Below are 25,600 nucleotides of genomic sequence, written 5' to 3'. Positions count from 1 at the left end.
AGTCGAACCTGATACTCGTTCGTTTTCCGCACTGTCCGCAATGAAATTGTAAACGGTATTTCAGCATCGAAACCGTTCTTATGAAGTTTTACACACTTCGCACCACCGCAGTTTGCACAGTCCCTTCTTTCCTCGTCCGGTAGTACTCCACATTTGCGACGAAAAGTCGAAAAATTTTCTACGCTGGATAAACATGGAATTAGATTTTTCCATGTGAGAGACTCCGCCCAAGAAACGTCAAGAACACCAGACATTCCATTCACTAACGACATAAATCGTCTGGGATTCCCTAGCAATTCACAAATAATTCGCGGAGGTATGTAATTAAGAGCAACTAAGGGAACGACGGGAAACATAAAAATGACGATCACAAATAACTGATCATAACGTCCGCCACCAGAGTCGCATGATCGATTTACGATCGCACTTTCGATATGTATCGTTTGGACACAGCGACTTTGATAGGCAATCATTCTTGGAAATTACCATAATTTGTATTAATTTTGTATTAAGTAATTATAATTACACTAAGTACACTCAGGCAGTAGTTTAATGTTTTGTGCAAATCGTGGCAGCTACAAGTCTCTAAGCCTATAGTCTGACAGCCAACCATTACGAACATCGTCAGATCTCGTAAAACTGTTGGGTGTGAGCTTACATGGCTTTCAATAATTTGTTTGCCACAAATCGTCGATGATATCACAAAAAAACAACCAAAACCGTCGCATCGTTCTTCATCACAACGGCACCGGCTATTAAACAGCACGTCAAAAACACTGAATAAACATCTCCCACACTCGCCCAGTGTGCGTTTTCATTTTGTTCTTTTACGTCAAACAAAAAATGTGTCGTCAGCGACTTTAGTCACCTAAAGAACCATTTTCTTGAGATACCAACGCAGGAATGGCCGGCCGGTGTGGCCGTGCGGTTCTAGGCGCTTCAGTCTGGAACCGCGCGACCGCTACGTTCGCAGGTTCGAATCCTGCCTCGGGCATGGATGTGTGTGATGTCCTTAGGTTAGTTAGGTTTAAGCAGTTCTAAGTTCTAGGGGACTGATGACCACAGATGTTAAGTCCCATAGTGCTCAGAGCCATTTGAGCGCAGGAACAATTGTTTCCAGAATTGGTTCTAACGCATGCAGCCAAGTAAAAATTTTAACGGCCCTCATTTTGTCGAACAATAAAAAAAACTATACAAAAAGTCTTTCTTTCATCATTTTTGTAAAAACTTACTGGGCGGTCATAAATGCATACTAAACGTTTTAGCTGGATGTTTATTGTTCATCCGATTAGCCCAAAGAGAGACAATGAAGACAAATTATTATGCTGTTTCGTAATACAACATAAAGAGGCGGAGGTTTGAAGTTTATTGTGAGCATCGACGACTTAAATGCCAGCCCACGCGAGCGAAGCAGTTATCACGACCTCGGATACGTCTGACAAGGGCCACGCTAGTGCAGAATGTTGACAAAGCCCCGACAGCGAATTTAAGAACGGACTAGCGTGCTGGATATATCTCAAGTCTGCACTGTAAGCGCGACCAAAGTTTGGGTTAGGTTGTTTGGGGGAAGAGACCAGACAGCGAGGTCATCGGTCTCATCGGATTAGGGAAGGACGGGGAAGGAAGTCGGCCGTGCCCTTTCAAAGGAACCATCCAGGCATTTGCCTGGAGCGATTTAGGGAAATCAGGGAAAACCGTCGTCCTCCCTAATGCGAGTCCAGTGTGCTAACCACTGCGCCACCTCGCTTGGGCAAGGAGATAAAAGTCTCGGGTGGTCATAGAGATTTTGGCATTTTGATGTGTTGATAACTGTTCCACGTTAACGCAACTCAGGTGTCAACGCGGTTTGCGGACTGGCATCTTTCATACGATTTTTAAAGAAACTGCGTTATGTGTTTTTACCATAACGTCATACACTTTTTTTCGCGTTTCCCCATCCGTCCAAGAAGTTGGGAGATTCATTTTATTGCTGGCGTATAAGCGACGTCACCTGAGTAACTACTGTGACAAGTTGAACTAACAACTGTAGACAGCAGGTTTGCAGTCGACTACTCAGTTTTGGGCAGGGAATGTGAAGTAGTGGACGTGCGGCCATAGTATGTCAACGTTGTTCTGTCATAAATCGTAATGAAGTGAGATCTCGAAATACACTCTTCAAGACATTCCGCAGAATGTTATGAAAAAGAGGAAAGTGTGTGCTAAGTTCACTCATCGTGCCTTGACTCCAGAACAGAAAGCAACGACGTGTAGAGACGTGCTGCGACTTGGCTGACTTTAAAATGCGGGTAGTTGTGTTTCGGAAAAAGATCATCACGGGTGGTTTTAATAAGAAGCTATCACGAAACGACAAACTGCAGAATGGGTTTCTAATGGTTTGCTATGACCAAAGAAAGTGCGACTGTGACGCGCGAGTTGAACAACATCCCAAAGAAGGTATTTTCTGACAATTTCGCACTATTGTATGAACGTTCTGTGCGTTGCGCTCAAGTGGGTGGAGACTTATGTAGAATAGCTGAGGCGTTAAATCCACCATCTTAACTTTTATTTTTATTTTTTTATTAACCCAGTGCCGAAACTTTTTGGACAAGCCTATTATAGCACCAATGAAAATGCCTCCAAAGTTGATGAAACTTATTAAGGAATGAAGAAGGTGATGCATAGTAGGAGAAAGGAGAATGACGATTTTATCAGGATCAAAATTGTAAACAAAATAAGAGTAAGAGAAAAAGAATTCTTTGGTTATTCATACAGAAATGAGGATAAAGTTACAGAAGTGTACGTCTGGAAGAAAGAATTGTGTAGAAAATGGTCCATTGGAAACTAAAAGAAACCGGAAGCATGCAAAATGTAGCGCTGTTACAAAAATTTAAAAATTATGGAGTCACCTCGCCCCTTAAATCTGAGAGACCCAAAGTGGGGATGACAAAGGCGCCCAGGTTGATGCCATAGTTCTTGATTTCTAGAAGACATTCGATAAGATTAAGCTTTGTCTTTTAGCGAAGGAAGTTCGAGATTAGTTTCGGACCAGCTGTGTGACTCAGAGGTTACCAGATAGAAATCAGCACAAAACTTACTTCTCAAAGCGAGGAAACTGACAAGTGTAAAAGAAATTTTGAGAGTAGTCCAAGGGAGTGTTACACAGTACTTACTGTTTAGAGTGTAAATATAAATCTCATAATGAATAATCTGGGCAGCTCCGGAGTCGAATCACAGACGATGCTGTTGTTTAAACGGAGGTTGGTACTCTATAAGACTTTAGCTGAATGCAGGAAGATCTGCTGAGGATCGACGATTGTGCAAGGACTGGCAGTTGACATTGAACGCAAGTAAATATAGTGTATTGCGCACAAACAGGGAGAAGGTCGGTTAATGTTCAAATATTTGCGATAAACCACTGGAAATAGCAAGAATCGTAATGAATTAGCAAGGTGTAACCGTCGGGAATACCTAATATGGAAATACAACATAAAACTAGCAGGAAAAACAAATATCAGGCTGAAATTAATGTGAAGCATCATAAGGAAATGTAATTCGTCCACGAAAGAACTGGCTCACTGAACACTAGTTTGACGGATTCTTGCGTATTGCTCGCCAGAGTGGGGCCCTCACCAGAAGATGGGACGAACAACGCCTCCTTTCGTTACAGGTTTCGTTTAGTGAGCGCCATCAAACTGTAGAGACAGGCGTTACAAGAGATACATTGTTGATCACAGAGAGCTTTACTATTAATATTCCGAGACCATACATTCCAGGAATAATCGGGTAAAGTTCTCGTACATTCTTGCCGCGAAATGATTGAAACGAGAAAAGGAAATTAAAGGTCTTATGATGACTTTCCGACGTACAGACGCACCATTTTTGATGAAACCACAGTAATGTGGATTGCGGAGTATGGATGTAGACGTAAAGATACGAAATCAAGTACTGAGAAGAATAGGCGAGGAAATCAATCTATGGAATTACGGCACATCGTGAGGCGTTTTCGTGTCGGTTCTAGGCAGCGGCGTGTCTGAAATGTTTTCTTCGGCCCGCATAAGAAAACCGCGTGATTTCAACTGTGGGCATCGCGGTTCTGACCATGCAGAGGCGTCAAGAGAAGGGCAGAAATGTGGATAAAAGGGCGTGTGACGACCTTCCCCTAGTGTGACACGACCACAATAGCGTGGGGCAGAATTATGTCGAAATTTGGTGCGAATATGATATCATTAACCCATCTTACATATCACAAAAATTTCCGTGCTCTGGCCTTTTTTTTTTCACATGGGTCGGCAGCTTGCTGTTTGAAGCACCGTCGAGCCCGAGAGTGACGTCACAGGCCGCCACGCTTTTGCACCGTTGCAGAGGAAGGTTGCAGACACGTTCGAGCGAAATTTCAAACATGTGTCACAATGGGAGATTCGAAAAAATGGTTCTTTAATTGTGTTGCGCATTGTGTTTGCCGGACTTGATTCTGAATCGCCGTTCTCCCGAATGCCAGTGTCGCGTCTTAGTGGTGAGCCGTCTCACTCAATTATTGGACAACGAGTGTTGACTCATTAGAGTGAGGAATAACCATAGTCGCAACTTCGAGTCCACAGCTCGTGGTCTCGCTGTCGCGTTCTCGCTTCCCGCTTTCATGGGTTCGATTCCCGGCGGGGTCAGGGATTTTCACCTGCCTCGAGATGACTGGTGTTTGTGTTGTCCTCATCATTTCATCATCACTCATGAAGGTGGCGTGACTGGACTGAGCAAAGGTTGGGAATTTGTACGGGCGCTGATAACCGCGGAGTTGAGCGCCCCACAAGCCACACATCATTATCGCAACTTCGAAATACCGAGTTCCAAAATGTGGTGGCTACATGAGTTTATGGTCAGTGATGTTCAAAGTAGAGCCTTTTGAAATTGTCACTTCGGCAAGTCTCAATAAAGCCAGTATTCTTTATTCCATTCGACATCGAACTCACTTTGTGCGTGAGTATATTTTCCATTAATGCTGTCATTTGCAGTATTATGTGGGCGCTCGTCTTTCATGTGTGTGCATCAGCAGCTGGGCGAAGCACTATAGTGTGTCGCCTCAGGTTGTGTCCGGTTCGGAGCGGAGTGGCTTTGTGCTCCTACATAGTCCTCGAGAAGGGGTGCCTCCGAATATGGCGGAGCGGAGTTTCGTAAGATAAAGGGGCGAAATAAGTACAAAGAAAGGTTTTATCACTAAAGTGCACAACAATTTTCAGAACGAAACAAGATTCGGAACAAGAAAAAAATTTTATCGATTTATAATTTAAATAAAATTACGCGACTGTTATACATATTAAACTCTTTCTTTAAACACAAAGACATACACAAATACACATGGTCCGCCAGAGGATTTAGAACCATAACTGACTACTTCGTAGTAAACCAAATAAACAGCTGTTCTGTTTCAGGATGTGCATGTATATAGAGGGTGCGACATTAACACAGACCACATCATGCTACAAGCAAAAGTTGCCCTAAAGAAGAGATGGTATAAAACACGTAAAAAAATCCCCAGAACAACCAAGGGAGGTATATAAAGTCTACTTACTAGAACAGGATTCAATCAAGAATCTTTACCGAAGACGCCTAGACACAATAATGGGCACAGTTCTAGAACCAGAGTATTGAAAATGAGTGGGAACAGATTAACAACTGCAGCCAGTGAAGCTTTAGGAAAAAAGGAACACAAGAAGAAGAAGAAGAAAGGCCACATTATTCGAACAAAAGAAACTGAGGAGGCAGTTGAAATAAAGAGAAAACTATATAAAAAAATATCTACAACACCCAGCTCAGGAGAGTAATGGAGCATACAAGAAGTAGACAGCAGAAGTGAATAAACTAAGAAAGAAGCTCCATCAAGACGGTTGGGATAACGTTGTTGCCAGGATGGAAAGCGATGTCCATGGGAGACAAACACTTGCATATAAAATGGTAAGACACTTGAATAACAGCGAAAAGGAAGTGGCAGATATCAGTGTAATAAACAATAAAAACTGGCTGCATTATTACAGGGAAATGTGGAATGACGAAGTGAACACAGGAAATGATGAATATCTTGAAACAAATCCAGATAATCTTGAATTACAAGAACTGGAACATTCTCTGAGATATACAAAGAACTGAAAGGCAGTAGGAAGTGATGGCATTAACAGCGAACTAATAACATATTCTTCAGTAGCATTTCAAAAAATGTTCCTCAGATTTTTGAGTCTTTGCTAGATCACAAAGGAAATACCAAAGGAATGGAAGCTCTCACTTATAAAACCAATATTTAAACAAGGAGACAGATCAAAACCCGAAAATATAGAGGCATATGACTATTAAATGCAGCGTATGAGATCTATGCTAGAATAATAACCGAAAGTCTAAAACCCATAATGGAGTGCCTGCTGTCAGAAGAACAAAATGGATTCAGAAAGGGGAGAAGCTGTACAGACAACGTATTTACGCTACAGAAAATTATAAAAAAGCGTAAGAAATTCAATAAAGAAACACACATCCTTTTCGTCGATTATGCAAAGGTCTTTGATAAAGTAAATAGACAGCTATTGTGGGAGACTTTAATAAGAAGAGGTATACCAATACACATTGTACAGGTACTTCACAAGATCTATGCCAATACAAGAATCCAAATAATTGGGGATAATGAAGAAACAAGAAAGGTTATTAATTTAGGAGTTCGACAAGGTTGCAGCCTCTCTCCACTGCTTTTTAACCAAACATGCCGGATACATAATATGTCATTAGCACTCCAAAAACCATGGCTTTCTGTGGAAAAATCCAGTAAGAACAAAAATAATTATAGACAACAAGATTATAGAGCAAGTATATAGATTAAATTTCTAGGAACTATGCTGTCGTACAGGTGAGGCCGAGATCAGAAAGACAAAATTGAGAAATTTAACTACTTAAATCGTTAAATCGCAATCAGAAGAGCCCTCCAACGTAGAGTAAGAACAGAAACATATCTAAAATTTTATAAAGATACGTTGATATCAACATTACTATGTGGAAGTGAATCTTGGGTAATGAAAAAGAAAGATAAAATAAGATTACAAGCCAATGAAATGAAAATCATCAGGTACATAGCAGGATACACCAAGCTAGGCTACAAAAGAAATACAGTTACCAGGAAGGAATTAAATATTTTCGATATAAACAGAAGGTCGACGAATACCGACAAAAATGGATGCCCCCTTTGTTTCGAATGGACAAATCAAGATTACTACCAGATTTTTGACGATATACTCTGAAAGTTAAAAGATGGATTCGAGGACCTGCAAAACGATGGACCAGGTGTAGCTGCGACAGGCTGAGGGAAAGCCTAATGCATGACGGAAGAAGAAGAAGAAGAAGATTATTATTTTCGCCTGAATTAACTGTGGGAAAATAGCGAAGTAAATTAATGAACACATGACATTGCTGCTAACATAGATGTAACAATTTCATAAAACTCGTTGTTCGTGGTTCCAGGTTTATCCCTTTTTACGAATACTAAGCGAGTATTTTGGTGCCTGGCCGGTGAAATATTGAACGACAAATGATATCAGGCATTTGATTCCCAGCTTTCTTACCGTCGTTCATCTACATCACTACTGGAGCAATTGATTCTTAACTAGTATATTGTGGAAGCATTGCAATAATATTACACGAGTAAAATATTCGTAGTATTTTTTAGTTACAATATTTTATTTTACAGAACAGCCACAAAAGTAACAAATACTCTGAGAATCAAACAAAGCGAAACTCATGGGCTTAAATTAATTCATTCTTTTAATTACGATATTATTTTAAGTTCGTATTGCATGTAGTACAGTTCAGAGATGCGTTAAATGCATGGATCACATCGCATGTTTAGTTTTTGGACACTTGTAGCAAGAATAACGGATGTTTAGTTGTAGGGGAAGAACAAGCCGATGAATGTTGCCACTTGTACCATGTCTAAAAATAAACTCATTAAACCACTGCACAGATTTAAATTTTCGCGGTTACTTTACCACAAGCTATTATTTCCTAATATTTTCATAAACTCTACAAATTGGAATCTTGAGAAACTTCGCGTATTTAATACCATATTTTGAATGACTAGTTACTTTCTCGTGGTGCGTTAATTTAAGTCCAAAAATGGTTTGATTGTGTGCGCCTTGAGTCACGTAGATGCGTGTCGCTTTGCCTTTGGAAACGGTTTCCATTCGTGTACCATGCCGTTAGGGGCGTGTATACTGTGTATGTCCGGTCTACTTATCAGTCTAATCAAGCCCCCTTTCTGTGTCCCATATCGCGACAAATTCTGGGCGCTTAAAACGACGTTCGACTGTGTATTCCAAATTACAATTTCCATGTGCCGCTTATCGTTTAGTTAGATGGAGTAAAACCTGGAGTTCGTCGTTATTGTCCGGCTCACCACTTTGTACTAAGTCGATCTGGCACCACCTGGCGTTATTTTCATCGCTAAATCGTCCCCCACGAATTTCCATTTGCCCTGTGGCAATCGCAGTTCTCATTTATGAGAAATTGTTATCCCTTTGAGAGCCGTGGCCATTTTACGAATTTTCCTTTAGGATGTCTTTCATTATGAAACTTTTTACTGAGATAATAATTTCGGATGGAGTTTAGTGAGTGTTGAATATTGACGATTTAACCACTTCTGATGGCGGTCGAAATGTGTGAAGCAGTCTAGAAGTTGACGAGGGTGGTAGCATTTTTTTCATTATAACACTTAATTATGTTCAAATATGAGTTAAATGTAACTGTACTATTTAATAAGAAACAGTTTTAATGATTGCAATGACTATACACGAAATAAAATTTTCGCAGTCGGTAGGACTCGAACCTACGCTCCCAGAGGGAATCTGATTTCTAGTCAGACGCCTTAACCACTCGGCCACGACTGCTGCTGTTTCAATTGCGCGTCCTGGGATGTAGCCGCTGAGTCCATAGAGGACTTCGACTTACAATTTTTTTTATTGGTGCTGCAGTGGGAGGGGTGGGGGTTACTGTTCTGAAACGTTTATGAGTTTGCGCCCTCTGTAATGGCGGCGAGCGTCGCTCTGACGGTGCCGGGCGCATAAAGATGATCGCAGGGTGCACTCGTGTAGGCTACTTTTTAAAAACGTTTTCAACCAATTACGTACACTATATCTCGAAATCGTTATAAAGAACGTTCATTTTAATATGAAATGTGTCATATAGTCTTTGAATGTAAAATAATCAAATTACTGAAGATTATCAAGTTCTCCATCTTAACTGAAATTCACTGACGTGAGTAACAGGTATGATTGCAAAAAAGAAAAAGGAAAGAAGACTGAGACGACAGTCTAGATTAACAAAATGATGCGTCACCTACAAAAGTGTCTCATAGTTGTTACAATGTAATAATAAATGATAGATTTGACTGATAGCAGTAACATGACCACAGCCATCATACGAACCAACAGGATGAGAAGGTCTCCTTATCCCTCATCATCATTTCTGCATCTTTTCTTCGTTGCACCGGTTCGACGCTATTCCCTTTGAATCTGTGACATTACTTCTGTTTCAGTAAATCTACCGTTTTTTTTCCCCATGGACACATGGCGTACTTGAAATGGCAGTGATCAACTGGTCAATAATTTCTGAAATACTGTGTTGACAGAACATTAGAATGACGGAAACTTGAATCTGAATAAATACTCTTTCCATCAGTGCAATATTTATTAGAATACAGAATGAAGTGCACTTACAAATTCTTCATATTAACAGAATTTGGTTTCTATTTTTCACCTCAGTGAAGATCGCCCGCACACACACACACACACACACACACACACACACACACACACTGCGTAACAGATCGTACAGATATGCATATGAAAAACTTGGATTACATTTGAAAATCATTGCATTGGTAGTTGTTCTATCTATGAAAGATTTTTTTCTTTCACATGACTAATAATGATCCAATTTTGAAAAGAAACGCTCAGTTGCTGCTTTCGATCTCAGGATGCGCAGAGCAAGTTCCACAATTTTAGGCAGGGCTTTTGCCTTTACGCATTTTTCCTTTAACATTTTAAGTACTCCAACCCATCTCTTACTCACTTCTTCCTTGGAATCATTCCAGTAGTTTATTTTTTTTTTTATAGCTACAGTCGTTTTGAAAGTACAATGTTCATCAGACTATTCTGCACTGTCAGTTTCTAAACTGCTTACTTTCTGAATCGGTAGTATACTTGAATCTGCATCACTCTGTTATAGCTTCTTTTTAAAACCGATCCATCAAAGTGAATAATAGTGTGAAAACTGCTTCCCCAATGAGACCACATATTCAGGTGCAACATTATAGAATGCATAACATAGGAATAAAACCCACCGTCATACAATACGTCACTTAACTATAAAACTCATAAAAGTATTTTCTTTACTTTTTTAATTTTGTTGTAAGTAATTCGTAATAAGACATCCCCATTGCAAGGCAGACATCCTGCTTTTCGATTTTTCGAATGTCGTGTTTCAAAAAGATTGATCGGACTACGACCAAACCATAATCATAATTCGACTACGAGCAAACTACAACCTTAAGTCAGATTCCGCATCGTTGAAAACTGATTGCAAAGATAAGGGACAAACTGATTCAGAGAGGAAAATGATTGCAGAGCAGGATATGAATTCAATATTGTTTCAAGAGCAGGAAGCAATGCCAACCTAGCAATTGACGGTAACTGGCATTCACCAAATCACAGAACTCTTTGCGTCTTCCCACCCGTAAGGTAAAAATATTGAAATGTTTGTAAATTTTACAAACGATTTTCTCTATATGAATTAACAGCCTCCCACCTATTGTTTCCACTCTGTTACGGATTATATATGCCACGCAACCCACACCTATAAGGTAATATCTACCAAAGATTACTTGTAATTTCAGCAAAAACATTTCCTCTGCCACTTCCGTTTCCTCTGCCAAAAATACTGTTCGTATTGTTAGCAGATAAACACACAAACTCTAATTCTAGCCAGTGATCATGCAGAACGGACATCACATTTTTAGGTATTAGATCAGAAGTTTCTGTTTCAGTAGAAATGAATTCCAGTATTTTTTGATGCACCCCGATTTCTGAAATGGAATATTTAATTAATACTGGAAGAAACTTTGTTGATTTGGGGTTACTGATATCAATGGATAAACTTACAAAGTTTACATGGTTAGTACCTTCTGTAAGAATTAGTTTACAGCAAGGACTTCATACACATTAATGATGGCTTCAGCTTTGGTTCGTTTACAACTGAACTTAACATCACAGAATTTTTAATGACATTTATTGTGCAATCCATTGAACTTAGCCATGATTGTAACACACGGTATGGTATGCAAAAGTTTCCTCAGTTGCGGCGAGTGCAGGGAAATTTCATAAAAAGACAGCATTTTGTTTATGAAGTTGGTGTGCAAGTTACTTACAGTTTTCCTATACGTATTGAAACTACTGCTTCTTGCCTCCTTGCTAGCAACGGTTGGCGCCGAAAGACTTCGATATGCACTTGGCAGTTTTTGCCATTCTGCAGTATTTCTTGCGCTTCGTCATTTGCACTTCACCTTTGTAAATTGAACTGAAGTTACGTGTTTTCTCACTCTGCACAGTAACAGTGTTAGGTCTGTTAGTTTGTTTTGTTTCACGTTGTGAATATTGCCAACCTGAGGAACTACACTTTGTGTGTGTGTGTGTGTGTGTGTGTGTGTGTGTGTGTGTGTAGTATGAGAGATAGAGAGAGAGAGGGGGGGGGGGGTAATTTAGTGATAACTTCTTGTATGTTTGGCAGAGATGCGAGAGATGTGGAGGTTGAGTGCAAGTTTCTTTCTTTTTTTTTTTACATAAAACAACGAACAATGTACAAACTTATGGTTCAAATGGCTCTGAGCACTATGGGACTTAACTTCTGAGGTCACCAGTCCTCTAGAACGTAGAACTACTTAAACCTAACTAACCGAAGGACATCACACACATCCATGCCCAAGGCAGGATTCGAACCTGCGACCGTAGCGGCGCGCGGTTCCAGAGTGTAGCGCCTAGAACCGCTCGGTCACTCCGACCGACACAAACTTATTTATCCAATTTGCAGAATAACCACGGAAAATGCTTTACAAATAAAAGCGAAACGCGTCTGGTGTAATTCTTTTTAATTAAATTGTAGTAAGCTCAAGACGGAAAAGCAATAATAACTCATTGTAACACCTGCTGCGGAAGATGGACTTGCAAACAAACGTATTAAAAGCTCTGTGCTTTTGAATATCGAAGATTTGACTTAATAATGGCGCTTTAATAAAGCATGTTTGTCCTGACAATGTTTTACATTTTTAAGTGCGTGTTTCATAGAAGCAACGGAAGCAGAATTTCTTGAAATAAGTGAGACATACCCATTGGTATTTTTTGCGAAGAAGTAATTGATTTTAGAAGTTGTTGCACCAGCAGCTGAAGAACCCGGCTGTCCGAGTTCTCACCGCGTACAATCGAAAATGCGGTATTCCTTTTTTTACAGTGAACTTCGTAACTAAGCTTTGTCTCTGTGAGGAAAGGAGAGCGCCATGCGGACAGCAAGTTATACTGTTAAGTTCAGTGATATCGTGTGAAAGCAAATGCGAATCGTGATTGTTTTTATTGGTTTGTAGAAAGTTTATATATTTTACAAACGGGAGCGTCTGCAGCGCAATAAGAAGAAGACACCACATTTGTCTTTTCTTAGGTTTCCTAAGGATCCTGAGAGGTATGAAATGGTACGTTACCGGTGAGTTCATTTACATTTTTCTTGTAACCTACAGATATTTATTAAAGAATGCTGTTTTAAGACAAAAAAATGGATTGTAAACGGCAAAAGTCCTGACCTTTCGCAGAAAAACATCGTATATCTGCGCAAGAAAATGCAGTTACTCTTCAGTCAAATCAGTGAACGTCGTTCTAGGAAACTTGTAGGCAGTGCAGTAGGTACATTATTTGATGTACCGAATCAGTCACCAAAACTGTTGCTGGAGGAAATACCACACGGACGTGATGATAAAACGTCTAAAGCAACATAACTGTAGGCTTTCTCAGGATAGTTTACGTCTGTCTCCAAGAGTCTTCCAGTCCAATTCCTTCAGTATCCCTGTGACACTTCCCCACGGATCAATCAAACCTGTGACCATTTGAGCTGCCCATCTCTGTATGTGTTTAGTAATCCCCGTTTGTCCTATCTGGTAGGGGTCCCACACACACGAGCAATATTCTAGGACCGGTCGCACGAGTTATTTGTAAGCAGTCTTCTTTGTAGACTGATTGCACTTGACCAGGATTCTACCAACAAACTGAAGTCTATACCACCTGCTTTACCACGAGTGAACCTGTGTGATCATTCCATTTCATATCCCTACAAAGTGTTACACACAGGTGCATGTATGACGGCTGATTCCATCAGTCACTCGTTGATATCGTAGTATAGAATACTACGTTTTACCGTTTTGAGAAGTGCACAGTTTTACATCTCTGAACACTTAAAGCAAGTTTCCAATCTTTGCACCACTTCGAAATCTAATGAAGATATGACTGAATATTTATGCAGCTTCTTTCAGATAGTACTTCATTGTAGATAACTGTATCATCTGCAAAAACTCTGAGATACTATTAACAATGTCTCCAAGGTCATCGATATACAATATGAACAGTAAGGGTCCCAACACACTTCCCTGAGGCACACCTGAAGATACTTCTACATCTAACGATGACTCTCCATCCAAGGTAACATGCTGCGTCCTCCCTAACAAAAAGTCCTCAATCCAATCACTAATTTCACTTGACACCCATATTAGCGTACTTTTACAACAAGCGTAGGTGGTAGAGTAAAATGGCTTTCGGAAATCAAGAAATACTGCATCCACCTGCCTTCTTTGATCCAAAGTTTTCGGTATCTCACGTGAGAAAAGAGAGAGTGGGTTTTACATGATCAATGTTTTCGGAATGCATGCTAGTTGGGGTGGAGGAGGTTATTCAGTTCTAGATACCTTATTATGTTTGAACTCAGAATATTTTCTAAGATTCTACAACAAATTGACGTCAAGGATATTGAACGGTAGTCTTGTGAATCACACTTCTACACTCCTACTCCATAGATGAATATCTTAACAGAGACCGTTAAGCCAGCTTAAGTAAAAATATCTGTTAGATTTCAGTTTTGACAATACTTGGTCACAACAGTCAAGATTAGAATTTTTTGTGTTCCATAAATTTATTAACAGTGCATAACAGTGTTTCATTCTGACAGTGTGTTAATTTGTAAATATTAGCTGTTCCAGTTTACTGCATTGTATTTACCGATTTCGATTATCTCCAGACAAATGATCAGGGTAGTAAGTATTATATTCAAATGTTATACGTTTTTATGTTGTACTTTGAGATGTTCCACAGCCACGAGAATCATCTCATGTTTTAGGTCTATGGAACGAAAACTGAATCTAGTCTAATCTATTTTGTAGACGAGTGTGATTTACGCTTTTTTCCAGGAACTGGGTATGGCTTTTTCGCTCGAGGAATCTACGATAGATTATAGATAGAAGAGGGGCTAACTCAGCCGCAAATTCAATATAGAATCTGACAGTGATTCCATCGGACCGTGGAACTTTGTTCAATTTTAGCGATTCCACATATTTCTCAACGGCACGAGGATTAAATTGGGGCAGTTATCCTTTTTTGTGTAAAGGAACATTTGAAAACGGAGTTAAGCCCTTCAGATTTTGGTTTCTCATTCGCTAGGGACTGGCCACTAACTTCGGTGACACTAACAGCCTTTGCACACGACCAGAATTTCTTTGGGTTTTGTGAAAGACCATATGACAATGTTCTGCTACGCTAGTCATTAGAGGGATCACGGCTTGCTCTCTTGGCAGCCAAACGCGTTTCATTCAGCCTCTGCTGAGTCTTGACCAAACAATCTCGCATGCAGCATCAATTTCTGTGTTGGTGGATCTGAGTTTCTTGTCTTCTGAGACAAGTACACCACCTCCATTTCCTATTAGCCTATCCTTCTGATGTACAATTAAATTTTCCCCAAAAATATCACTGCTATCAATTCCCGGTTTCAACCAGCTTTTTGTAGGCCTACCTAGCATTATGTGAGCTTCCCTGCTTTTAGGGAGCGCTTTAAACTCTGGCTCTGGAATTTTGTTGCGAGTACTTCGGCGGTTAACCAGTAGGATTTTAATACTCTCACCTGTCTTTCGATCTTACCCTGATACTTCTGGGTTTGTTACAGCTATCGTTATCTCGATTGGATGCAGAGTCACCTAATCTAAAAAACGCTCGTGTGCACCCTACACACACAGTCAGTTACGTGAGTAGCAGTCTATGATGTGTAGTGCACACCCGACCCATTTAGGAGGGCCCTACAGTTTTCAACCCTACGTTGCATGTCCATGAAGTCGCATCCTAGCTTGTCACAAAACCTTTGACAAGTCTCTGGTTCAGTTCTTCCACTCGACTCAAAGCCAACGAACAGTTCCTGGGACAATGCTGCAAATTGTGAACTTCGTTGAAGCTCCATGCACAAGGCTGGTCTTCTCGCTCTTCACTGCCAGTCGTCGCTGGAATGACCCAAGAATGACCTCAGAGCCCAGACGACAGGTATAATTTGTTACAACGTGCGCCACAATCTGCCAATTGGCTCCACCCTGTTCCCTCAATGGTTGCTGGAGTAGCCTCTTGAACATGTCGAATGAGGCACCTAGGCATACATACTGAGTGCACCTGTTGTTCTTTCCTGCCCCTTGCTGCCATTTCTCTAAGTGAGAGGTATCATCATTCGTCGTTTGAACTACTGACGATTAATAGGCTTCCCAACCTTTGGCATTTGCCTACTCTTGACATTGGCCAAAGCAGATTTCCCCAAAACATGTGAAGTGAGTCCCAATGACTCAGTTTGAGTGAAAGGCAGCACCTTAGCTACCATTCACCACACCAACTCGAAATTTTGTGTAAGTCGTCTTGTACCTTCCTACTGTCACTCAACTTCGACACCTTACTGTACACAACACCATCATCAGCAAACAACCACAGATTGCTGCCCACTTCGTTAACAGCGTGCAATGGGGCTCCGTGTCAAATGCTTTTCGGAAATCTAGAAATACGAAATCTGCCTGTTGCCCTTCATCCATAGTTCTCACTATATCAGGTGAAAAACGGGCAAGATGAGTTTCGCACGAGCGATGCTTTCTAAAACCATGCTGATTCGTGGAAATAAGCTTCTCTTTTTCAAGAAGGTTTGTTATTTTAGAACTGAGAATATGTTCAAGGATTCTACAGCAAACAGAAGTTAGGGATATTGGTCTGTTATTTTGTGGGTCCGTTCTTTTACCTTTTTTATATACGTGAGTCACTGCGTATTTTTTTTCCAGTCGCTTGGGGCTTTGTGCCAGAAGTGCTCTGGCGACTGCTGGGGATATACCAGAGACCAGCTTTCGAGTCCCGGTGTGGCACGGCATATTTAGTCGCGGAGTGTTGAGGAGCCGCTCGTAGTCTCGCAGCCAGTAGCAACTCACGACTCTGGCCGGTTGCATTCGAGGGCGCCGACGAGCCGGCTGGGTGTGGCGATGCAGCCGGACCGGGAGGGGACGGGTGATTCAGTATCGGCCAGCCCAGCCCCAGCCAGCTATATCCCCCGGCTGACCGGTTCTGTCGGGGGCTGAGTTACGGCGAGCGTGGCTGCCCGCGGCGCGCGCCGGGGTGAACCACCTCTGTGGGCGGCGGCCGGCTGCTGCTCTCCGTACATGCTCGTACAACACACCACACCAGGCACCCATACGAGGAGCCGGGCGCTCGATGGCCTCCTGCTCGGGTATTCCGGGAACCGGCCTCTTGTTAAAATACCGGTCGGTGCCTCGAGAGATCGACCATATTTCTAAGTTCAGCGTTGGCTGACATTAAAGTTACGTCCATCCGTTCATTTCGTATATTGCTATCCAAGACAGGGAGCACATGCTTTGTCATGACTGAAAACGTTGACGCCGGGCTTTATGGTCTGCAGGAAACACTGACGGCCCAGTAGCGACTGCCTTTCCGTCTGCCAATATTAATAATCGGCCAGTAAAATCGAAAATAGTCGTTAAGCCGTCTCCCCGTTGTTCGCTATCGCTGCAGATAGTCACTAATGAGTTTTGTAACTGCCCCACAGGGGCAATCTTCCACATCGTCATCAATGGGGTAGCGACCTCCGTCGGGCTGTTGGTCATCCGGACGCTGTATGACGACGACTTTACCATGTGGTACAGTTCCCACCCTGTACCCTCGACTGAACGCCAGCTCCAAAGCGCCATTCCACGAGTCTCTACGTGGACGCTTTCCCATTCTCTCTCCAAAAACTGGGCCGTGCTTCCCTGTCGTCGTACAACAGTCCATCATGACCCATGACTCTACTTGGGGACCCAGCTTCCACATGCACCTAGTCTTTAGTAGTTAATGAGTATGGGACAGCTAAGTCAGCTTATTATCAGAAAGAAGGCTCGAAAAGCGGGACAGTGGAATAGCTTCCAAGCGCTGGGTCCCTAAATCTATTTATCAGAAACAAGGCCCGAAAAGCGGGACAGTGGAATAGCTTCCAAGCGCTGGGTCCCCAAATCTATTTATCAGAAAGAAGGCCCGAAAAGCGGGACAGTGCTATAACTTCCAAGCGCTGGGTCCCCAAATCTATTTATCAGAAAGAAGGCCCGAAAAGCAGGACAGTGGGATAGCTTCCAAGCGCTGGGTCCCCTAGTCAAACAAGACTAGGTGCATGTGGAAGTTTAACGGTACATGTGGAAGCTTAACGCTGTCTGTTTCCTTGCCCAAATCTCTTGGGATGCGGATTGTGCTACTCTTCCCTCTATTTACCAGGTCCTGGTATCATCCCGACTGGACTATGGTTGCCAAGTTTATGGCTCGGCAGCAACTTCGGCTACGAAATTTGTAGACCCAGACCACGATTCGGGAGTTTATCTTGCCACTGGCACCTTCTGCTGTAATGCTCTAGACAGCCTCTCCTCTTCATTCGGTGGTGGACAATCCACCCTATTCAGGCAATTGCTGTTGAGCGGGAAGGTCGGGCCACATAAGCAACATTCACAGTTTACAAAAACATCACTTTTATTAAACTTTTCTTTAGGAAATAAAATTTTATCTTTAAATTTTTTTTTATAAGATAAGTTAGCAAAGAATCCCTACAAGCACGGGCAAGCGCCCTATTCAAACAACAACATTAATCTTTAAACAGCCATTAAGTGATTCGCAATTCTTTACACCGTAAAGCTCGCAAAAGGAGACTACAATAATGAGATAAGGTTTAACCAATCATGGATATCATAATTTAAAAAAAATGTACACCCCTTTGTGACAGATTTTCAAATAAGGTGACGTCACATAGGCACGGTCTAATTCAATTAGCAGAAAAGGGGGGGGGGGGGGGGGCACTGGACCCAGACCAGAGGCAGCTAGACCCAGAACGCACAGGTTGAATCAATAAATAATGCCCTTGGCATAACCCTAAAGGACGAGGGCGAATAGCATAATACCAAGGTAGCTTAGAAATTTAAACTACACCAGTAGGTAAACATATGTTCACTGAAGCTGGGGAGCTGATTTAAATTACCCCTTAACGGATACTGATAAACAGTCAAGTAAGCCTACCATTTCACTGTTAACGAACAAGTAATGCAATTAGATAACGCAGAACGTACAGATTCAATGTTAAGCCTGTGCTTTGAACCAACTATAACAACGTCCAGCCGGCCGGGGTGACCGGCGCTACGGTCTGGAACCGCGCGACCGCTACGGTCACAGGTTCGAATCCTGCCTCGGGCATGGATGTGTGTGATGTCATTAGGTTAGTTAGGTTTAAGTAGTCCTAAGTCCTAGAAGACTGATGACCTCAGAAGTTAAGTCCCATACTGCTCAGAGCCATTTTGAACCATTTTGATGTCCTTCAAAAAAAATTTTGTGACTGTCAATCACAGCTAGAACAAGTTTACCACAAGGCCGTTTTCCGCAATTCATGGTCAAGTGGTTAGTACCTCTGCCTCTATTTCGTGGGGCCAAGGGTTCACTTCGCGGCCGGGTCAGAGATTTTCTTCTCTCACAAGTCAGATATCTCATCTTCATCGACGTGCAAGGCGCCATAGTGGCATCAAATAGAAAGACTTGCACGAAGCGGCCGAACAAGTGACACCCACTTGAAATGGCTCCTTAACTGAAGTGTGGTTCATGTTCACTCAGTGACTCGCACGGACTGATATATGACAAGTCCAAGATATAAACAAGTACTGCCGTCGTGTACGAGTTGTCAAATTCAAGTTTCCGCTGTGTATGAACGTGTCACCAATGAAATGCTGTACGCTCCTTCGCTCTGATTTGAAGAAGACGGTCGAGCAAATGACGGACGCAAAAGCGGGCGTAGATTTCATACAAATATAAGATTACGACACTCAAAAACTTTGAATGAAATACCTCTAAACACATTTGATTAAATTTTGTCATTTTGTGAGAACTGCAGTGCATTCTGCTTAATCGTTAAATGCCATTCAACAGCCGAGATCGCAATTTTTTTTTTTAATTTACGACAATCGTTTTGCACAGACTATGCTGTCATATTCAGGTCTTATGATCTTTTGTTTCAAAACATGTTCATTTTACTAAATTTTGCTAAAATATTTAAAAACGTAAAACACCTTGTGCAACAGGTTATGTCCATATACATGTTGCTCACAATTGCTTATTGCATAATACACACACGCTACACAATACCACAACTGTTTACATATGCTGGACGTATTCTAAACAGTACGAAACCACATTTTACCTCTAAACGTAGATACACACGAGTGTATCATTCGAAATTCTTGACATTTACTTATTCAAATAATGCTAAATACATTCATATAGCAGAAATTGTGTACGAAGAACAAATGACTCAGGTAAATTTAACATTTTTATGTTTAAAAACTATTAGACAGTAAATTTATGTATCTTGTGCTTGCAGGTGTACTGAAGCTTTTACAAGACATTCAAATGAAGTAACTACACTCCTGGAAATTGAAATAAGAACACCGTGAATTCATTGTCCCAAGAAGGGGAAACTTTATTGACACATTCCTGGGGTCAGATACATCACATGATCACACTGACAGAACCACAGGCACATAGACACAGGCAACAGAGCATGCACAATGTCGGCACTAGTACAGTGTATATCCACCTTTCGCAGCAATGCAGGCTGCTATTCTCCCATGGAGACGATCGTAGAGATGCTGGATGTAGTCCTGTAGAACGGCTTGCCATGCCATTTCCACCTGGCGCATCAGTTGGACCAGCGTTCGTGCTGGACGTGCAGACCGCGTGAGACGACGCTTCATCCAGTCCCAAACATGCTCAATGGGGGACAGATCCGGAGATCTTGCTGGCCAGGGTAGTTGACTTACACCTTCTAGAGCACGTTGGGTGGCAAGGGATACATGCGGACGTGCATTGTCCTGTTCGAACAGCAAGTTCCCTTGCCGGTCTAGGAATGGTAGAACGATGGGTTCGATGACGGTTTGGATGTACCGTGCACTATTCAGTGTCCCCTCGACGATCACCAGAGGTGTACGGCCAGTGTAGGAGATCGCTCCCCACACCATGATGCCGGGTGTTGGCCCTGTGTGCCTCGGTCGTATGCAGTCCTGATTGTGGCGCTCACCTGCACGGCGCCAAACACGCATAAGACCATCATTGGCACCAAGGCAGAAGCGACTCTCATCGCTGAAGACGACATTTCTCCATTCGTCCCTCCATTCACGCCTGTCGCGACACCACTGGAGGCGGGCTGCACGATGTTGGGGCGTGAGCGGAAGACGGCCTAACGGTGTGCGGGACCGTAGCCCAGCTTCATGGAGACGGTTGCGAATGGTCCTCGCCGATACCCCAGGAGCAACAGTGTCCCTAATTTGCTGGGAAGTGGCGGTGTGGTCCCCTACGGCACTGCGTAGGATCCTACGGTCTTGGCGAGTATCCGTGCGTCGCTGAGGTCCGGTCCCAGGTCGACGGGCACGTGCACTTTCCGCCGATCATTGGCGACAACATCGATGTACTGTGGAGACCTCACGCCCCACGTGTTGAGCAATTCGGCGGTACGTCCACCCGGCCTCCCGCATGCCCACTATACGCCCTCGCTCAAAGACCGTCAACTGCACATACGGTTCACGTCCAAGCTCTCGCGGCATGCTACCAGTGTTAAAGACTGCGATGGAGCTCCGTATGCCACGGCAAACTGGCTGACACTGACGGCGGCGGTGCACAAATGCTGCGCAGCTAGCGCCATTCGACGGCCAACACCGCGGTTTCTGGTGTGTCCGCTGTGCCGTGCGTGTGATCATTGCTTGTACAGCCCTCTCGCAGTGTCCGGAGCAAGTATGGTGGGTCTGACACACCGGTGTCAATGTGTTCTTTTTTCAATTTCCAGGAGTGTAGATTACTGCAGAATGACAACGATAGATACTCAGTTGGAAAAATCGACAATTTTTAAATTGGATGTTGTGACAGTGTATTGGCGAGGAAGCCTCTTAACCATTTAAAAGTTTGGAGGCACATCGCTAGAGCAGTTGAAAGAAAAAAAATGGTTCAAATGGCTCTGAGCACTCTGGGACTTAGTATCTGAGGTCATCAGTCCCCTATACTTAGAACTACTTAAACCTAACCTAAGGACATCACACACATCCGTGCCCGAGGCAGGATTCTAACCTGCGACCGTAGCAGTTGCGCGGTTCCGGACTGAAGCGCGTAGGACCGCTCGGCCACCGCGTCCGGCTAAGTAGATGAACGACAAATTCTCTTGTTTGTGTCCGTTAATCAATCTGTTGCTTGTATTGTGCTCTGTACGTGTAGTTACATCAGTATTGATATTCTTGAAGTAAGCATATTTCTGCTGAGTGCTGTGAAACGCACGATAGTCAACCACAATTGCAATACCCGCCGTGAAGAGTTATTAGTGCATGATACTGAATACCACTTCGCATTCACCATTCGTAACAGACGAAACACTCCATAAATATTCTGTTTCAGTGTCGTAAAACTCAAATGCTCAGTGTTAAATGAAAACAAATCGCATGGATGTATTTGGTCGAACATTTTGTGTTTTTCAAACTGCGATACACTGTACTTTAATTTAAGTGAATGGTAGTAATCACACATCTACAAGGTAGACCATTTTAATCCATAATGGGGAATAACTAAGGTTAGAGATAAGACACATCAAAGTGTTTTATATAAAAGTTGTAAGTAGCAAAGAGGATTACGCATTGCTACTAGTGGCTGTGACTTTGAAGATGATTCTCAACTGGTTTCGAGGTTAAAGGAAAGTGAGAGCAGTAATATTTCATTTACGTTTTGAAAAGAACGGCAGATATTAGGTATTCAATGATACGCTATTCAAGATCATGGGAGGGTGCAATGAAAATCAAAGAACCAAACATATGTTTCGTTCTAGTAGGGATTAACGTGGAGTACAGGAGCGTTACGGCAAAATACAATGGTAAATACAAATCGGAAGAGACATTACGTAATCATTACCAATAAACATGATCTTCAAAGTACTTACCGAAGGTCATCCGAATGTTGAATTTTGCTTCATGCAAACCCCTATTTGTGACGCCGGATTTGGAAAGAGCGAAGACAGATTAGAACGTTAAGCTTTAGCTAACATGTTTACTGGCAAAAATAAATAAATCACAACGTATGAATGTTATTTTAACACTTGCAAGACAGAATGAATGTAAATAAAACGTAGATAATTGATTTACATGTCTTTGTGTTGTATCCCTCCTCTGTTCAGAGTTAATCCTTACTAGAACCAGAAACATATTTGCTGCTTATTTAACCTTCAGTAGACCTTGCCATGACCTTGAATAATCTCTCGCTCTATGCGTAAAATTTGACGCTCTTTTCAAATCTTAAATCAATTACTAGGGTTCCCATTTTAAAAAAATCACTTTGAACTCCAAATCACTGTGAAAATCACGTTCTAGATCACACTCATTAGCAGCAATGCATTACCCTCCTTGCTACCTACAATTTGTATCTAAAACATGTTTGTTGCTGTCCGGCGCTGATGTGGCGACTGATACTCTTGTTTGTTGTGAAAACTCACCCCCGAGGATAACATAGGGATTCTCTTGCTTAAGACGTTTTCGAGCTACTCACGTATCTGGGAACGTTTTCCATATGCTCGTATCTTCGTTAACTGCATGCAGTGTGGCACTGTATCTAAAGTTTTCCGAATATCCAGGAATGCATGGATATGTTGAAGATGTGACATTTCGACAACTGCGAGAAGAGGCCACTAGTTTCATTTCTCGACAGGAGGGAGAACCGAGTACTGGCATCAGCTGCACGTAAGATCATTTGTTAACAATGGGTCGTCAAGAAACGTTCGAAGTTGGAATTGTAACATTGACCTCCAAGGTCGCTGTTCGCTCGTTGCCTGTTTAGACAGTCCAGACGGAGGGTATTTTCGTTGTGTCGTTGCAACTACAAGAAATCAGCGTGTTCTTTTTCCACCAAACACGTTTCGCTTTATTAACGAAAAGCATCATCAATGGTCTGTATTCCTTAAGAATATGTTGCTATTGACTTACGGTGATATCCGTTTGCTTTCTCGACTACGTCGGGCAATGCCGTCTGCTAGCACATCTTCGGTGTTGTTCTTCGTTTGGCACTGACACTTGTAGCCTAATTTTTAGCTGACCTGCAGAACTATGGATTTCTTATGTTTTAAACAGCACACTTTGTTGCACACCACTGCTTTCTGTTTATTTTCGTACTTACAAGTATGTATTGTAGGTGTGTGTTTTCTAGTGAAGCCAACATAACATTGGCACTAGTTTGTCTTTGACCTATAATCTTTTTTTTGTATTTTACTTAATTGTATGTGTGTAATTCTATTTAATTATGTTGCTGTGTATTTGTGTGCTGTGTAAAGGTAGTGCAGGAATAGTGATGGAGAGGGTTTTTTTGTGGGTGAAAGAGAAGCCATGATATGTGGATAGAAGTATATAGTAGTTGTGATGGAGTATGAATTAGAGGAGAAGGTGAGGAGCGAGAAGTGAAGTGAAATTGAGAGGGGGGGGGGGGGGGGGGGCGGCGTGGTTGGATGGGAGAGGGTCGTGTGCCAGCAGACGGCATTTCCCGATGTAGACGAGAAACCAAGCGGAAGTCACCGTAATTAAAAACGTACATATTATTAAAGAACTCTTTTTCGATCTTAGAAACAAACTAAATTGTAAATATCTTTAATTATAGACCACTGATGATGCTTGACCTCAATAAAGCTAAACGCCTTTGTTGAAAAAAAAAAAGAACACGTTAATTTCTTCGTAGTTGCAACGACAGAACGAAAATACCCGAATTATAAAGCAACTACGGACAATATGGCCACCCAAATGAAGAATTTAAGTTATAACTGAGCTTTTGGCTGGATTTTTTTTTGGGGGGGGGGGGGTGGTAGGATAGGGAGACAAGAGGTAGTAGTGTTTGTGAAAGGGTTCATCTACGTGCTTAGCCTTCCCAAAACTTCGGGTGAACTGTGTACCGCCTTCTAGCGGTAACAGTGACTGCTATAGATCGAGACATGTTCACAAAAGTAAGGGAAGAGTTTGAACACAGTCTGGATCTTTGTCGCGCGTCCGGTAGAGGGTATCTTGACCGACTGTGAAAAATGCGTGGAAACTTTGATCCTAAACGTAACAGTGCAGCGTATCACAAGATTGTACGTTCATACACGTATAAGCTATACCTTTGTGAAATCGGTCAGATAGTCTAAAAATTAAAGCTATATCGTTATGAGCGTGAGTTAAAATCGAACTCAACTATCCATCTTCAGTCACGAAGAAGATACAGTTTTGTGAAATCGGACGAATCTTTTTGGAGTACCCTGTATATTGACGTCGCTCGCCTTACCAATCTTGTGCTCGACTACTACGCCAACTGTCTTGGGCTGACGACTCTGCATTAAGCTAATTCGCCGAACGAATCCAAACGCTGCGGCGACAGGAACGCTCATTTCCTTTACACCAACTACCATTAACTCAGCTGCTCTTGACTCTGAATGTAATTATGCTGTACTGAAGATACGAGAGGCATCCACTTCCTACTGACGTTCATTGGCCCAAATTGGAATTTCGTGTCTACTTCGCCCATCATGTGTTAAACTAAATTGAGAGGTCAGGGGTGATGATGGCTGTTCTCGCTGCGAATCAGCAGCATACGTACTGGCACACGCTCGCGGTTTGAAGCCGATACAACTCTGCTTCTCCCCGCTGCCTCCCCAGCCAGAACTCATAAGGCTTCCAGCTCAGATAACCGCACCTTGAGCGTTCGTTAAATCTTAACGCCAGCTTCGTTCGAAATCGAAGCGTGCGCGTGCAAGTCTACGGTGAGAACGGGGCTGCGGTGGCGCAGTGGTTAGTACACTGGAGTCGCATTCAGGAGGACGACGGTTTAAACCCGCGACCTGCCATCCTGATTTAGGTTTTCCGTGATTTCCCTAAATCGCTTAAGGCAACTACCGGGATGGTTCCTTTGAAATGGCACGGCCACCTTCGTTCCCTAATCCGATG

The 25,600-nt window shown here is 42.3% G+C and overlaps 1 protein-coding gene and 1 non-coding gene across 6 annotated transcripts in view; one reads left to right on the top strand and one right to left on the bottom strand.

Moving 5' to 3' along the window:
• The window catches only part of LOC126335033 (NAD kinase-like), a 904,299-nt gene that overhangs the window by 131,394 nt on the left and 747,305 nt on the right, over positions 1–25,600 (top strand). The window lies entirely within an intron of this gene.
• Trnas-aga (transfer RNA serine (anticodon AGA)) lies at positions 8,807–8,888 on the bottom strand. Its single transcript has one exon. It is a non-coding gene; the product is annotated as a tRNA-Ser (tRNA).

Source organism: Schistocerca gregaria, chromosome 2 (genome assembly GCF_023897955.1).
Source record: "Schistocerca gregaria isolate iqSchGreg1 chromosome 2, iqSchGreg1.2, whole genome shotgun sequence".
Classification (NCBI taxonomy): Eukaryota; Metazoa; Arthropoda; class Insecta; order Orthoptera; family Acrididae; genus Schistocerca; species Schistocerca gregaria.
The sequence above is the reverse complement of the archived record's forward strand: the minus strand, read 5'-3'. Positions and strand labels throughout refer to the sequence as shown.